Here is a 15,515-nt window from a genome sequence, read left to right as displayed (position 1 = left end):
GTTACGGGGTTAAACTCATTGAAAAACCGTTATCATATTTTGATGGCATTTTCGGATGTGGCGATACCTAATGTGTTTGCTTTTTACTGTTTATTTATATTTGTCAGTTCTAGGGAAAGGGGGGTGATTTGAATTTTTTTAGTTTTTTTACTATTTTTCAGACTCCCTAGGGTACTTTAACCCTAGGTTGTCTGATCGATCCTATCATATACTGCCATACATCAGCACATTGTAATGAAGGGGTCAAAACGAAATAGCCTCGGGTCTTCCGAAGACCATGGAGACGGATCGCCGCTCCCCGATGACGTCACGGGGAGCGACTATCCCAGGCAAGATGGCAGCGCCCATGCTAGCACCGATCGCGGGTGTTACCAGTAAGTCTTTGCTGCAATATGCAGCAAAGACTTACCGGCTATGGAGAGGGCTCAGCCCGTGAGCCCTCTCCATGCAGCGCGACCCGACTGCCGCTGCGAACCAGTTAAATTGCAATATCTCTGACACAGCTCTACATATCCAAAAAAAATTACACGCTAGACTTTAAGGGAACCTGTCACCAGGGACCTCATTTTCACTAAAGACAAGTTGTAGAAGCCCATCACAGCTGCAGTGCACATATGCCTCTCTGCCTTTTTATAAGCATTTGCATTACAATATAATTGTGTGTTATAACTTACCTTGCACCCTGACTAAATTTGGGGGTAGTCATAGGGGTTGGGCTTTTATTTGAATTCATTTAAAAAAAACAAAAACGTGACTTGTCTGTGCAGCAGACTCTTCAGCTCACATCCCCCACCTTTGTGCTGCTGTATAGCACCTCCCTCCCCCCACTGATGTCAGCTCACCAGGCTGTGATCTCTGTGAAGGAGCAGGAGAGAGGAGCTGTACAGGAGCACGAAGGTGGGGGCTAACATCTGAGGAGTGAGTTACAGACAAGTCACATGTTGGTTTTTGAAATGCATTCAAAGTCCAGCCCCTGTGACTACCCCAGGATTTTATCAGGGTGTAAGGTAAGTTATAACACACAACTATATTGTAATGCAAATGCTTATAAAAGGCAGAGTGGCAGATTTGCACTGCAGCTGTCATGGGGTTCTGCAACCTGTCTTTAGTGAAAATGAGGTCCCTGGTGACAGGTTCCCTTTAAACTTAAGAGTTTCATGAATTAGCGGCTTAATGTGAAAAAAAGGATCTTGTCATTCAAGTTTTCAAATATTTAGTGTAATTGAATAAAACTTTACAAAAAATATGTAGGGCATTGGTCAACCCCCCCCCCCCCCCTGCAGATAGAGATACCGAGGGTGCATGTACTTCTGCAAGCTGCCAGCTCTGTCTCCCTGCTGCTTCTTCTCCAACTTCCTATATCTTCTGAACTGTGCTACCTAGAAACTAAGTTCTGGTATCGTATGTAAGAGCATTGTCACCTTTAATGTGACATTTGTGTTTTAGGTGTAACAGAATGGGAGATATTTACTGTTAAATCTCCAGAGAGGTGTATATGAAAATCCCTGCCCCCCTTTTTGTTTTTTAACTTTAACAACGTAAAGTATTAAAGGGCAGATTCTCATCATTAATATGAACTCAAACTTGTCACCGTTCAGAAGTAGCTGTTTGAGGTGGATCACTGTGATGAAGTGTATATGCGTGCCATCTGCGTAGGGTGTGTGCAGTTAGGGCGTCTATAGCCTATGGCAGTCGTGAAAGGGTGAATGTTGCCATGTACAATGGGATTTGGTAGCAGAACAGTCGCTCAAGTTGTATCGCACCGCTGACTGTTTCTTCTTAGAACATGATACCTTACGCAGGATGTTTAGTTATTCCTGTGTACTGATTGTTTCCCTCCTGTATGATAAGTAGATGTCTCCATTTACTATTATCCTTCCAAGTTTTGCTTGTATTACCAGGACAGCGATGTGTTAAACGCTTTACTTTTGCATTGTTTTGTTCACATGAACATTGAATATTTCAAGGGTGCTACAACAGATTCTCCCACAAACTTGAACCCATCGCGCACAAAAGATTTTCGGTGTCCTATTCTACACTGGACAACAACCCTTCGAGCATTCAGCCCTGTTTTGCTTTTCCGTTTACCTTATTTCCTTTGCTGCCAACTTTTACTTTTCCATGTACAGTGATGTTCTGTAGGAGAAATTGAAGTTTTTGGTGACTGAAAATGTGCAAATGAAGTGAAATTTAAAAAAAAAAAAAAAAAAATACACTTGATCTGTAGTGGTCTGGCCATGACTGCAGCAGATCTGCCATATACTGCATTACAGTAGTATTTCAGTGTATGGTAGGAATGATCAGACCTTCTAGGCTTTAAAGGACATCTACCACCAGAATGGGGGGGGGGAAGTATCTTTGCAAAAAATATTTCTCTCCCCATTTTCTAACACCTGTTTATCATACTTTGGTGTTCAGTGCTGTGTTAGGTTTCCGTTTTTGTGGAATGACTTCTTAAAGGACATCTAGCACCAGGATGAAGGATTGGAAACCAAGCACACTGACGTACTGGTGTCTGCTCCCTCTGACAGGATCCACTTTTCTTTGAGCTTATGTCCTTGTTTTTTTAAGAATAAAAAGCTTTAAAAATTATGCAAATGAGCCTGAGTGCTCCATAAGTTTTAATCAATATTATTTGCATATATATATATATATATTTTTTTTTTTTTAAACCGCAGAAAAAGAAGCTAAAAGAGGAGCAGAGGGGCACACACCAGTATGTCAGTGTGCCTGGTTTACAATCCTTTATCCTAGGGGTAGATGTCCTTTTAAGGGGGTCTAATAAACAGTAATAAAAATCAACTACAAAATTAGATCACCCCCTCTTACCCAAAAACTGATGTAAAATTACATAGCATCCACCACTAGGATAATGAACTGTATGCAAATGAGCCAGAAGAGCCCCAGGTTCCATTATGGAGTTAGGAGCCCCCCAGGCTCATTTGCATAAAGTCTTATCCTGGTGGTAGACGCCCTTTAAGGAAATTCATAAATATGTGGGTTATAGCTGCATCTATCGAAATATAACAATGTAACGGAAAATAGTGCAGCAATGTCCTAGTCACCATTTTCCAACTTACAAAATCTTGAATAAAAGACCATACAGTCCCCAGAATGGTAGCAATAAAAACATGAGCTTGTTCCACAACAAAGACACCTTACACAGCTCTCTGCACCAGGATGCAAATGTTATTCATGTAAGAATAGGGCAGAAGATTTTTGTTCTCGGTAGCCCTGTGATTGTACCTACCCAAAGAATAAATTGTGGTGTGATTTGGATCGCACTCTATAAGCTGTAAAAACAAAGACCACAAGAAAATGGTGCAGGGGCTTTTTGTTTTCTACAATTTCAGCGCATTTGGAATTTTTCCTGGCTTCCTAGTACACAGAATCTGAAATACCGGCACAAGATGGACAGTTTAATATGCAGAAAACAAGCCCCCATACAGCTCTACACAGAAAAATAAAAGTTATATGTTTATTAAGACGGAGTGAAAAATTTAAATGCAAAAACTAAAATGACATGGTTCTTAAAGGGATATTTCCATCTAGGCTTCACATTTAATTTATTTATTATATACTGTACATTTCTTCTATTGGATGTTGATTAAAAAAAAAGTACTTGTGTGAAGAGAATATTGCATGAATATGGCCATGCTGTCCCTTACAAAAAGAAGGTTATTCTTGGATACAACCTCCCCGCACCCTGGCAGTGGTGGGCAGACATGCACTATATTAGGTTACCTGACCACCGTGATTCAGCGTTCACTACAGGACATCTAATATTTGTTGCTTTGTACAATCATATCCAAAGACAATAATCTGGTTTTGAAGGGACAACATGGCTCCATTAATGGGGAATTATCTTCACATAACATTTTTTTTAATAAGAGCTTATTGAAGAAATATATGTATATGGCAGGTGAATTAAATTAAATGTCAATGCCCGGATTAAAATATCCCTTTAAGGGCTTTAAAAAAAAAAAAAGAACTTTGCAAAAAATATTCCTCTCTCTCCCCTTTTTCTGACACCTATGACTTTATCATACTTTGGTGTTCGGCGTTGTGTTAGGTTACAGCTTTTGTCGAATTACTTCTTAAAGGACATCTGTCACCAGGATGAAGGATTGTACGCCAAGCACACTGACATTCTGGTGTGCTCCCCCTCTGGCAGGATCTGCTCCTCTTTTAGCTTCTTATGCCCTCGTTTTTACGGTGAGGAATAAAGGCTTAAAAAATTATGTAGATGAGCCTAAGAGCAGGGGCTCAATTAACAGCTATGGAGCCTGGATTTAAAATTCATTTGCATCATTTTTAAAGCCTTTTTGTGTTGGGACAAGCAAGTGACATCTTTTGCCAGCCTTCTGTTATTTTGTGGATCCGCAAAGATGGATGACTTATGAATGACACATTGACCGTTTTTTGCAGATCTAGAGCTCACAAACGGATTACAAACCGAGCGATAAAATGCCTGCGGCCTGAGACCAGCTCATAGTGGGCCACATTAATTAAAGTGTTTTCTGTCTGACTTTGCACTAGAAAGAATGTGAAAACTGCTTGTATTCCTATTTACAAAGTGTCTGCGCCAGTTTTGTGTCGCAGCTGCACTGTGTCCCATAATAGAGAAAAAATGTGCACCTTAGCTGGACCACAATTCTGCAGCGTGAACAAAGTGCACCAAAATATAATGGTGTACACTTCATGAAGAACATGCAACACAATTCCTAAATCTAACACCCCCTGCGCACTTCACAGGCAAACAGCCCCTAGTACAGACTGCACTGTTTTTGATAAATGTAGGCCTGTATGTGTAGGTTGGCCACAATTACATTCATGTTATGTGTAAAGACAGCGCAACATAAGGGATAACGACATGCGACAGGACAAGACCACTGAATAATGTGCCCATTGGTAGATTGTAAGCTCTTGTGGACAGGGCCTTACTCCTATTGTTCCATCTGACCTTGTTATTACTCATATATATATATCTAAAATCTGTTGATGTGGGTCACACATAAGGAATTCTTTCACCAGACCTGGTACTGCAGTCAGAGCAGAGGTGTAATCAGGAAGCTCTGAATACAGATAAAGATATGAGCAGATGCCCTGTCCCAGCCCTGTCATGTCACCTCCGAGCTGGGTGTATAAGCGCCTCCACTTTGTTGTGTAGGAATTGCTTTACTAAGCACAGTATCCACCATACAGTATGTTTTCTTATGGTGTTCTGCACAGCTGCCATACGGCTTCTGTGTACGTCTGTATGACATCACATAGGCCGCTACCTATATATGTGACAGGGACATTTTCACACAAAGCAGATTCATTACCGAAATGAAAAACCTGTGCATCTGCTGCAAAAAGAATCTGTCCCAACCTATAGAAGTGATAAGGAATGAACATGATAACGGTCCCAGTCATCTTACACCCTGAGGAAGGACTTCACTGATTTCTATGGGACCTCCCTGACCGCTCACAGGACAAACTGATCCCAGAAGTCCTTAGTAGCACGAGGCAGATTAGAAGGGCTTCTGATTCCCCATTCTGCCAATTACAGGGGGAATCTCTACTGTCAGACCCCCACCATTATATATTTACCCTCTATCCTATATACAGGCGCTGGACCATTATATACGTCCTGTCACCTCCTTTATCTTCCCTTTAACTCACAGACTGTAAGTTATTATGAGCAGGGGCCTCATTACTATTGTTTCACCTTATGACAGTGATTGCTGGGAGGCTGTATATAGTGATTGCGGGGGGAGCTGTATATAGTGATTGCTGATGGAGCTGTATATAGTGGTTGCTGGGAGAGCTGTATATAGTGATTACTGGGAGCAGTATATAGTGGTTGCTGGGAGAGCTGTATATAGTGATTACTGGGAGCAGTATATAGTGGTTGCTGGGAGAGCTGTATATAGTGATTACTGGGAGCAGTATAAAGTGATTGCTGTGGAGCTGTATATAGTGATTGCTGGGGGAGCTGTATATAGTGATTGCTGGGGGAGCTGTATACAGTGATTGCTGGGGGAGCTGCATATAGTGATTACTGGGGGAGCTGTATATAGTGATTACTGGGAGCAGTATATAGTGATTGCCGGGGGAGCTGTATATAGTGATTACTGGGAGCAGTATATAGTGATTGCCGGGGGAGCTGCATATAGTGATTGTGGGGGGAGCTGTATATAGTGATTACTGGGAGCAGTATATAGTGATTGCCGGGGGAGCTGTATATAGTGATTGTGGGGGGAGCTGTATATAGTGATTACTGGGAGCTGTATATAGTGAATACTGGGGGCTGTATATAGTTATTGCTGTTCCCTGTCTGGACTACATTCAATGGGGGCCCCCACCAACCTAAATCCAGCCCTGTATCTGTATTTAATAATGAATACAATTTTCATTTACTTTAAGCATGAGACACCCCTTTAACTTGACATTGTATTTCGATATTCCATCCAACATTGCATAATAAAATACAACCACTGTTTATTTATAAAAAATATACATTTTTCTTACTGATGTTTTTTTTTTTTTCTTTTTTTAACAAACTTTATTTAACTTAGTACAATTTATTTCCTAGCCCCCCTTGGGGATGTGACATTATACACATGGAATGACATTCTATGACATCACAGTTCCTGTAAAGTTCTAGATCTGAGTTCTGTAGATCCAGAAGAGGTCCGGTCCGGCTAAGAAGTGCAGAGACGTACTCATCTAGCGAACAAGACGTCATCCATGAGTGTGACCCCTGTACAGAGCACAGAGTGAGACCCTTCTGCAGCCGCCGCACATCCTGGCAGTTTAACATTTCAACCGTCTTCAACCTCCAGGTCACAGGTGATGTGGGATCCATGTGATAGGGAGATTAATAGAGCGTCTATCATTTATCACGTCATGCGTCCTGATTGTATCATATTTGTCTCTATTGCTTTTCACTATAAAAATCCTTCCTTACAGTTCAAGGACTGAGATTTCCAATGACTTGCCCATCTCTGGTGCTGACACTGTACATCTTACTGTATATGGGCAGCTCTAGATCTGGACCAAAACATCTTTCCTTGAGTAAGACACATGAAAATATCAGATCTGTACAAATCATCTGCCCCTTACTTTATTCTAGTATCATCAGATCAATGGGGCTCAGAATAGATATTTTTATTATAGGAATTTCATATAATTGGGCTATAATGCACTTTTTAGTTGCCTAATAGTAGTCACCCATATCTCATATCAGCTTACAGGTAAATAATAAAGTCATGTTTAGGGCATGTAAGTTAAACAGACTTTTCCTGATATTATACAGAAATTCCCACTTTACGGCAATGAATCGCTCTGTGCTCCAATAGACAGTCTGCAGCTGCTGCAGCACTTCTTCTCTTATTTTTCTATTGCCTTCTTTGTATAAAAGTCTCAATCGTTACGTAAATGGGAGGCGCAGGGGATCAGGGGAAGTGACCTAACCCTATTACTAGTGATCCGAGAAGCTGAATTACAGATGAAAAGAGAATTTGGCTACAGAACATAATGAGACACATTTACTTACCCGATCCCTGCACGGTCCACAAGGTGCGTTATCCGACAAGGATGAAGTCTGCCGCGATTCAACAAGATCGTGCGCCCGATATCCTGCATATGTCGCTTCCCCGCTGACGTCCGCCGGAGTTCCCCATCTTCTTCCCGGTGTATGTGAGTGCATCTGCGACACAATTTGAATTTTAAATCCTGCGCTTAGTCCGAATCAGTCGGGTTGCTCCGACGGCCACGCCACCCGATTAGTGTCGCATGAAGGTCAGCGCGAGTGCGCCAAAATCTTATCGCGTGCGTCAAAAACCCCTGTTAAATTCGGCACAAAATGGAAATAGTCCGGAAACCCGACGGAAATGCGGTCCGCGGACCCTTAGTAAATGTGCCCCGATATGTATGGTTGAAAAACTTGTGTGGTGATTTGGAAGTTTGTAGATCCCTCTAATACAGCGATGGTGAACCAGTTAACCCCTTAATGACCAGGCCCCCTTTTTGTTTTTGCATTTTTATTTTTCACTTCCCACCTTCATAAATCTAACTTTTTTATTTTTCCATGTAAAGAATTGTATGACGGCTTGTTTTCTGCGTTACAAATTGCACTTCATAGTGAGGGTATTTAATATTTCATGCCATATACTTGGAAGCAGACAAAAAATTCTGAATGCAGTGAAAATTAGGAAAAACGCATTTCACCATTTTGCTGTGGGCTTGGATTTTTTGGCTTTCACCATGGGCCCCAAATGACATGTCTGAGCAGCCTGGAGGGCCGGACACCTTGTCCCTGAGCTCCATGCTGCTAATTATGACTTTCTTTACTAGGTGATCCCAGTGTGTCAAGACTAGCGAAGGACAGCGCTGGGATAATGATGAAGAGGAGGGGAGGTCAGTATTTCTGGCCTTTCTTTGTTGTTTTAAGTAGTTTATGTCCTTTAAGTAGATACTTTTTAAATGTTGAGAACTTGTTATACAAGAGATGATATGTTGTTAGACACAAATGGGAAGGTAAGTTGAAATAAAAACAACATAAAATTACAGGATGAAGACAACCGTCTGCAGCTCTGGCTCGACTGCCCCTTTCCTTGAGAGGCCCCTCAATGTTTTGGAAAGCGGTGGAGGACATTGTCTTCATTAGAATGGGTCCCTCTGTGATGCTGAGGCAGTTTGGATTTTCACAAATGAAAGGTTTAGAGAAAATTTAATCTACCTAACCCTAGACCTGGAGTGGACTCTGTGCAGTAGCACCTCAGTGGTTAACTGTATTTATGTCACTTAGTGTTAGGTTGGGATAAGCAACTCCCAAAAAGTTGACCTGGTAAAGGAAATCAACATCTTAGAAAAACAAAAAAAGTCTATAAATACAGGCAGTCCCCGGGTTACATACAAGATAGGGTCTGTAGGTTTGTTCTTAAGTTGAGTTTGTATGTAAGTCAGAACTGTATACTTTATTATTGTAACCCCAGTCAAAATTTTTTTGATCTCTGTGACAATTGGATTTTAAAAATGTTGGATTGTCATAAGAACCAGGATTATCAGTAAATCTTATTTACAGACACCATTGATAACTGTTATAGCTGTTTATTGTAGCCTAGGACTAAAGTACAGTAAATTACCAAAATCCAGAGGTCCGTTTGTAACTAGGGGTCGTATGTAAGACAGGTGTTCTTAAGTAGGGGACCGCCTGTACTGACCTCCCCTCCTCTTCATCTTGATCGCAATTCTGTCCATCGCTAGTCTTGACACGCCGGGATCACTTAGAAAACAAACTTATAATTAGCAGCATGGAGAGCATGCGTGAGATGTCCAGCAAGCTGGGCTGATAATTATGCATGCCCTCGCCACCGCCCTCTCCAATGCTGGGAGAGGGTGATGATATAACACGAGAGGTGTGAATTTTCACCTGCACAGGGCGTTACCTCCCTCTCCCATGCTCCAAGCATGGAAGAGGGAGGTGTGAGGGCGTGCATAATTAGCAGCCTGGAGGGCCGGACACCTTGTCCCTGAGCTCCATGCTGCTAATTATGACTTTCTTTACTAGGTGATCCCAGTGTGTCAAGACTAGCGAAGGACAGCGCTGGGATAATGATGAAGAGGAGGGGAGGTCAGTATTTCTGGCCTTTCTTTGTTGTTTCAAATAGTTTATGTCCTTTAAGTAGATACTTTTTAAATGTTGAGAACTTGTTATACAAGAGATGATATGTTGTTAGACACAAATGGGAAGGTAAGTTGAAATAAAAACAACATAAAATTACAGGATGAAGACAACCGTCTGCAGCTCCGGCTCGACTGCCCCTTTCCTTGAGAGGCCCCTCAATGTTTTGGAAAGCGGTGGAGGACATTGTCTTCATTAGAATGGGTCCCTCTGTGATGCTGAGGCAGTTTGGATTTTCACAAATGAAAGGTTTAGAGGAAATTTAATCTACCTAACCCTAGACCTGGAGTGGACTCTGTGCAGTAGCACCTCAGTGGTTAACTGTATTTATGTCACTTAGTGTTAGGTTGGGATAAGCAACTCCCAAAAAAACAGATACTATTAAAATGTTGAGATGATATATTGTTACAAACCAAAGGGAAATTAAGTTCTGTTAAATACAACGGAAAAATTATAGGTTGAAGACATTTCTCTGAAGTTGTATCTCGACTACCCCTTTCCTTTTAAAGGCCCCTCAATGTTCTAGGAATGGGTGTTCGCTTTTTTCTGCCGGGTTTCACAAATTTTTCCGATTTGCACCGAATTGCCCTGTGATTTTGGCGCACGCGATCGGATTGTGGCGCTACAGTGCCGGCTTTGAGGCGACAGAAATGGGGGGGCGTGGCTGTCGGAAAACCCGACGTTTTGGGAAAAACCGTGGAATTTAAAAAATGAATTGTGTCACAAAATCAATCACTCACATGCACCGGGAATAGGTTGGTGAACTCCAGCGGACCTCGGCAGACTTCAGTGCAGCAGCGACACCTGGTGGACATCGGGAGCATGACCTTAGTGAATCGCCAGAAGACCCAAAACCTCGTCGGAGAACGAGCCGCTGAATCGCGACAGGACCGGGTAAGTAAATGACCCCATTGTCTTTATTGGAATGGTCCTCTCTGCAATGCTGAGGAAGTATTCCATAATGAAATGTCTAGAAAATTTTTTGTCAATTTTTGTCAATAAGTGTAAGGCCTTTTGCACACAAACTTCTTTGTATTTTTTTGTGTCATTTTTTATGGCTATCACACATCCCCATGTAGTTAAATCGGTTAATGCCGATGGCTTTGTTACCTTGCCCCAAAATATAGTGCAGGTCCTGTTCCTACCTGTATTTGCAAAATGATCTTTCCCATGGAAGTCTCTGGTAATTCAAATAAAGGTGGAAACTTTTATATGTAGTGGTTGACACTTGTATGTTTTTATTTTTGATAGCTAACATACAAGCATTTGAGGAAGGTGTAACATAGCCATGGATGGAGTGAAGTTATTTTGTGCCTTTGTTTTACCTTTTTATATATGTTGATATAATGAAATAACCTTGTTTTTTTCTATTCCTTACATTCAAAACTATCCGGCACTATGAGCGTCGCATGCAAAGGCAATTTCAGGAGGAAGATGACGAAAAAAGGAAGGTTTGCTTCGGAAAAGCTCCAAAACGCCCTCTCTACCCACCACAACAGCTGCAGTTTTTGAAAGACATCATTGGATGTTGACAAGTAAATGTTTTCATTTTCTTTTATGTTGTTTATCATGTATGACAACTTTTAAAGTGGCATGGATGTGAGCATGGTAGACCATATTGCCTTCTACTACGCATAGCTAATTAAATGTTTACATGGGTGGAGGCATATGTTCCTCTCTATACTGGTTCTAGGTAGGTGGATGGAGCTTGTTTTGGATGAAGGGAATACACTTGTCCATGCTCGAATTTTCCTTTTTCCTGTCACCAACATGTGCTGTATTTTTGTTGATATTTTAATTTTAGAATCTTTTTTTTTCTGAACCACAGTTAATAATCAAGTGTCTGTAGAAAGCCATGAGAGTACAGGACAGGCATCAGACGGTGCTCCAATGACACAAGAAGAAGGCTTCAGAGAGCGCCATCACATGACCACACGCCTAGGATGCCAACACCTCCATATGTTTTGTGTTTGCTATGCTTTGTTTTGTAATATATTCTTGAAAATTGGATTTGTGGTTTCATTCATTTCTTAGTAAAGAAAATGTTAAAAGTTTTTTTTTCTAACATTCTTAAAATCTTTTTTTTTTTATTTAAAAATTTGTAAAAAACTTCTCAAATTTGTTTTATCATTCGAGGTTATTCAGGTGGGTAGGAGAAGGCCGGTGAGTGGACCGGGAAATTAGTAGGGAGGATTAAGGAAGAGGAGAGCTGGTACTAAGGCCTTACAACTATCACGGAGACTTTAATCTTGTAGTGTGCGGTAGTCTGAGGAGCCCACAAACCTAGCAAAACCAAGTCTAGGAAAATTTTATGCCATTTTGGCCACTTGCAAGAGATGCCTGGTCAGAGATTTCTTATAAGTTGACACAGGTATGTCGAACATGTATAGAAGGACCGCCTCTGGTGTATTGGCTGATACTTCCTCAACCACACGAATTACATTGGACCTAAATCCTCGTAGGCGTGGGCAATGCCACCAGATGTGGGACTTTGTAACACCTGTGGACCCACAATGCCAGCACTGGAGCTGATGTAAACCATTTATGTCAGAGTGAAGGTACCCTGTACCACTTGGTCAGAATTTTATAACATGTCTCCTGGTGTTCGGAGACTATGACTGCTCTTTTTCCATTGGCTATTAGAGAATGTTTTTCCTAACTCAGATTCCCACGGTTTACAGAATGGAGACATAGGTGGTTAGATGGTAGGTGAGTAGTAGCTTGCATGTCACGGAGAGGGCATATATAAGCGGGTGCCGTACATATCTGCTCAAAGGGGATGTGAGATTTGGGTATGATTCTTAAGTGAGTTATAAAAGTGGTGCAATTGGGGGGTATATTGAAATTGATGGATGGCTGGTGGAGAAAAAGAGGGGACTGGAGTCATCCATAAGGGCTAAGGGACCAGCTCCAAGGGAGCGTAGAGAGCTCTCTGGGGCATATGCCTTGTGCCATGAGACTCAAGCGTGACCAGCTGCCAGATAATAGAGACAGCAATCCAGGAGGTCCATTCCTCACATTCCTTGGTAGAATCAATGAGGCAGATTTATCAAGCTGCCTAAAAGTCAGAATATTTCTACCGTAGTTGCCCAAATCACAGCTCCCCTTTAAAATATTCATGAGCACTGATAAAATGAAAGCTGAGCTGTGATTGGTTGCCATGGGCAACTAGAAATATTCTGACTTTCAGACAGCTTGAAAAATCTGCCCCAATATGTCCCTTTTCACTCTAGGGCAGCCCGGGGACCAGGAGAAGTTAGCAAAGCACCATCTAGTTTTAGGGATAGTGGTAGTCGTGGAAGGAGGGTCATTTTGCAGATGTTTAGCCTAACAAACCATGAGAATTACTTCCTCCTCCATGTGTCCAAGTATGAGCTAAATCTATAAAGTAGGGGAGAGAAGTTGTTTACAAACAGTTTTGACAGATTGGTGAAAACCCCCCTTAACTCATTTGTGTCAAACCATTTTAGGGCCCTAGGACCAGGCCTGATTTATAAAATCTGCCCTGTGTAATTATAGGAGGTTATAACTTCGTGGCACTTTAACATTTCCAGGGGATTTTGAGATTGTTTTCTCGTCACACATTGTACTTCAAAGTAATAGAACATTTTTGATGATATCTTTTGTGTTTAGTTCTGAAAAAAAATTGAAATTTAGAAAAAAATTCTAAAAATGATTCATTTTCAAAGTTCTAAATGTTCTGCTTTTCAGGCAGATAGTGACAGAACCAAAGTAACTTTATAACTAACATTTCCCAAATGTCTGCTTTATATCTGCGTTGCTTTTTATGCATCCTCTCTCTTTTTTAGGTTGTTAGGAGGTTCAGAACTGTGGGTGCAATTTTTCTCATTTTTATGAAAATCGCCAAATCCCTTATTTAGAGGCTCCTGCTCAGGTTTAAGTGACTTTGAGAGGCCTACGCTTTAAGACTTTAAGAAGTGCATTAACCATTTAGATGTTTCACAGGGGTTAAAACAAAATGGAGGTGTAATTTACAAGCTGTAATTTTTTTTTAGAAAATGTAACAAAGGGCAAACATTACTTTTTGATCACTTTTGTTGCGCTTTTTATGAGGTCAGTTGTGAAAATTTTATAGTTTTTGTACGTTTTTAATATTTTTTTTTACGGCGTTCATCGTACGGGTTCAGTGACAATTTTATTTTATTGTATGGGTTGTTACGGACAAGGCGATACCCTAAAAGTTGTGGGTTTTTGCTGATTTTCACTTTTTTTATGTTTTATTTGATTATTGCATGGGATGGGACTTCAGGGGACTTTTATTCTTTTTTAATAATTTTTTTTAATTCCCCCCTTTTTTTTTTTTTTTACTTTTTTTTACTGTTTTATTTTGTCCCAGGGTGGGACATAAACAAGTTATAATTTGATCACTTGTTCATTTTAATATACTGCAATATTAATGTATTGCAGCATATTACATAGTCAGAATGCATAGGCTGACATCAGCGCTGTTAGATCGTTCTGTAAGCACGATCCTAACAGGCTGCTAGTGAGGCAGCCCTGGGGTCCTTGCATCGTCACACCGATGGATTATAGACTGAGGTGTCTAAAAGGTTAAACAGCAAAAATCGCGATCCCGGTTGTTCCTGTGGGATCCCGTCTACCGCGTCCCTTCACGATCTCGCGGCAATCACACTGACTCATCTTCTGAGCCCGGGCGATCGCCATGACTTGATACTAGGTCAAGGTGTGGGAATGACCCACATCCTATGACGTAGAATCACGTCAAGGTGCAGGAAGGGGTTAAGGACGTAGGGTTTTTTCGCTCATTTCTCACTCTCCACCTTCAAATTTTTTGTGTGTACAGAGCTGTGTGAGGGTTTATTTTATGCGTAACAAATTTTACTTTTCAGTGATGTTATTTATTATTTCATGCTGTGTACTGGGAAGCTGGAAAAAAATTACAAATATGGAAAAATTGGAAAAAAGTCACTTTCTCGTGGGGTTAGTTTTTACATTTTGAGGTCTGTGCGACATCTTGATCACTTTTTATTACATTTTTAATGTGATGTAAAATGGTGTTAAAGTCGCATTTCGGACATTTGGGTGCTATTTTTTCCGTGGTTCACCACCGGCAATAACTGTTTTTATATTTTGATAGATTGGCCATTTTTGGACGTGGCGATACGAATGTTTATGTGATTTTTACTGTTTACTTAGGTTTATATCAGTCTTAGGAAGGGGGGGGGGGACTGGAATTTTTATTGTTTTATACATTTTTTAACCTTTTTTTTTAAATGTTTTTTTTTCACTAACCCTAGATGGTTCCTACTGTACTATAATACTACTATATTGCATTACATGGCGTGAAAAGCTTATGGTTGGTTGGGATTGAATTTTTTTACCGTACCCTCAGCCCTGCAGTTAAGGTTGAGGCTACCCTAGGCCTAGGTTTATGCCCCCTATTGCCGCCATCATGCTAATGCCTCCACCGCCAGTGATCACTCTTGGTTTTTAAGGCCTAACACCACTTTCTATGTCTTTATGAATAGAGAATTCGGCAGTCTGCTGAGTGAAGCCTAGCAGCAGCCAGCACGTCGCCAGTTCTGATGCGTATTGAGGAGTTATACACTCAGCATACGCCTTTTGGACGTTTTTCCATTAAGAGGTTGCCCCATGAGCGTTTTAGCTTATATTTTTTATCATTTATTCCTCAGTAAAGAAGACTTGTCAGGACAAACACCCGGGACTTACATGTTTTCATTGTATCACATGCGATAATGGATTGATAACCCATTGTTTTGCATTGTTTAAATGCAACACACAAGGTGCTGGTTACCGATCAAGGAAATGCGTATGTGATCAGGCCTAGCCCTGCTCCTGG

At 41.0% G+C, this 15,515-nt stretch overlaps 1 long non-coding RNA gene across 3 annotated transcripts; it reads left to right on the top strand.

Annotated features, from left to right (window-relative positions):
* The first annotated feature begins 6,635 nt into the window (after positions 1-6,635).
* LOC140119563 (uncharacterized) lies at positions 6,636-11,683 on the top strand. Of its 3 annotated transcripts, none has more exons than XR_011853393.1 (3): positions 6,643-6,837; positions 8,344-11,208; positions 11,502-11,683. It is a non-coding gene; the product is annotated as an uncharacterized lncRNA (long non-coding RNA). The 3 variants fall into 3 exon arrangements; XR_011853392.1 differs by having other exon boundaries at positions 6,647-9,622; positions 10,429-11,208; XR_011853391.1 differs by having other exon boundaries at positions 6,636-11,208.
* The last annotated feature ends 3,832 nt before the right edge of the window (positions 11,684-15,515 follow it).

This window comes from Engystomops pustulosus, chromosome 1 (genome assembly GCF_040894005.1).
Source record: "Engystomops pustulosus chromosome 1, aEngPut4.maternal, whole genome shotgun sequence".
In the NCBI taxonomy this organism is placed as follows: domain Eukaryota; kingdom Metazoa; phylum Chordata; class Amphibia; order Anura; family Leptodactylidae; genus Engystomops; species Engystomops pustulosus.
Note: the sequence above shows the minus strand (reverse complement) of the source record. Positions and strands in the feature narration are given on the sequence as shown.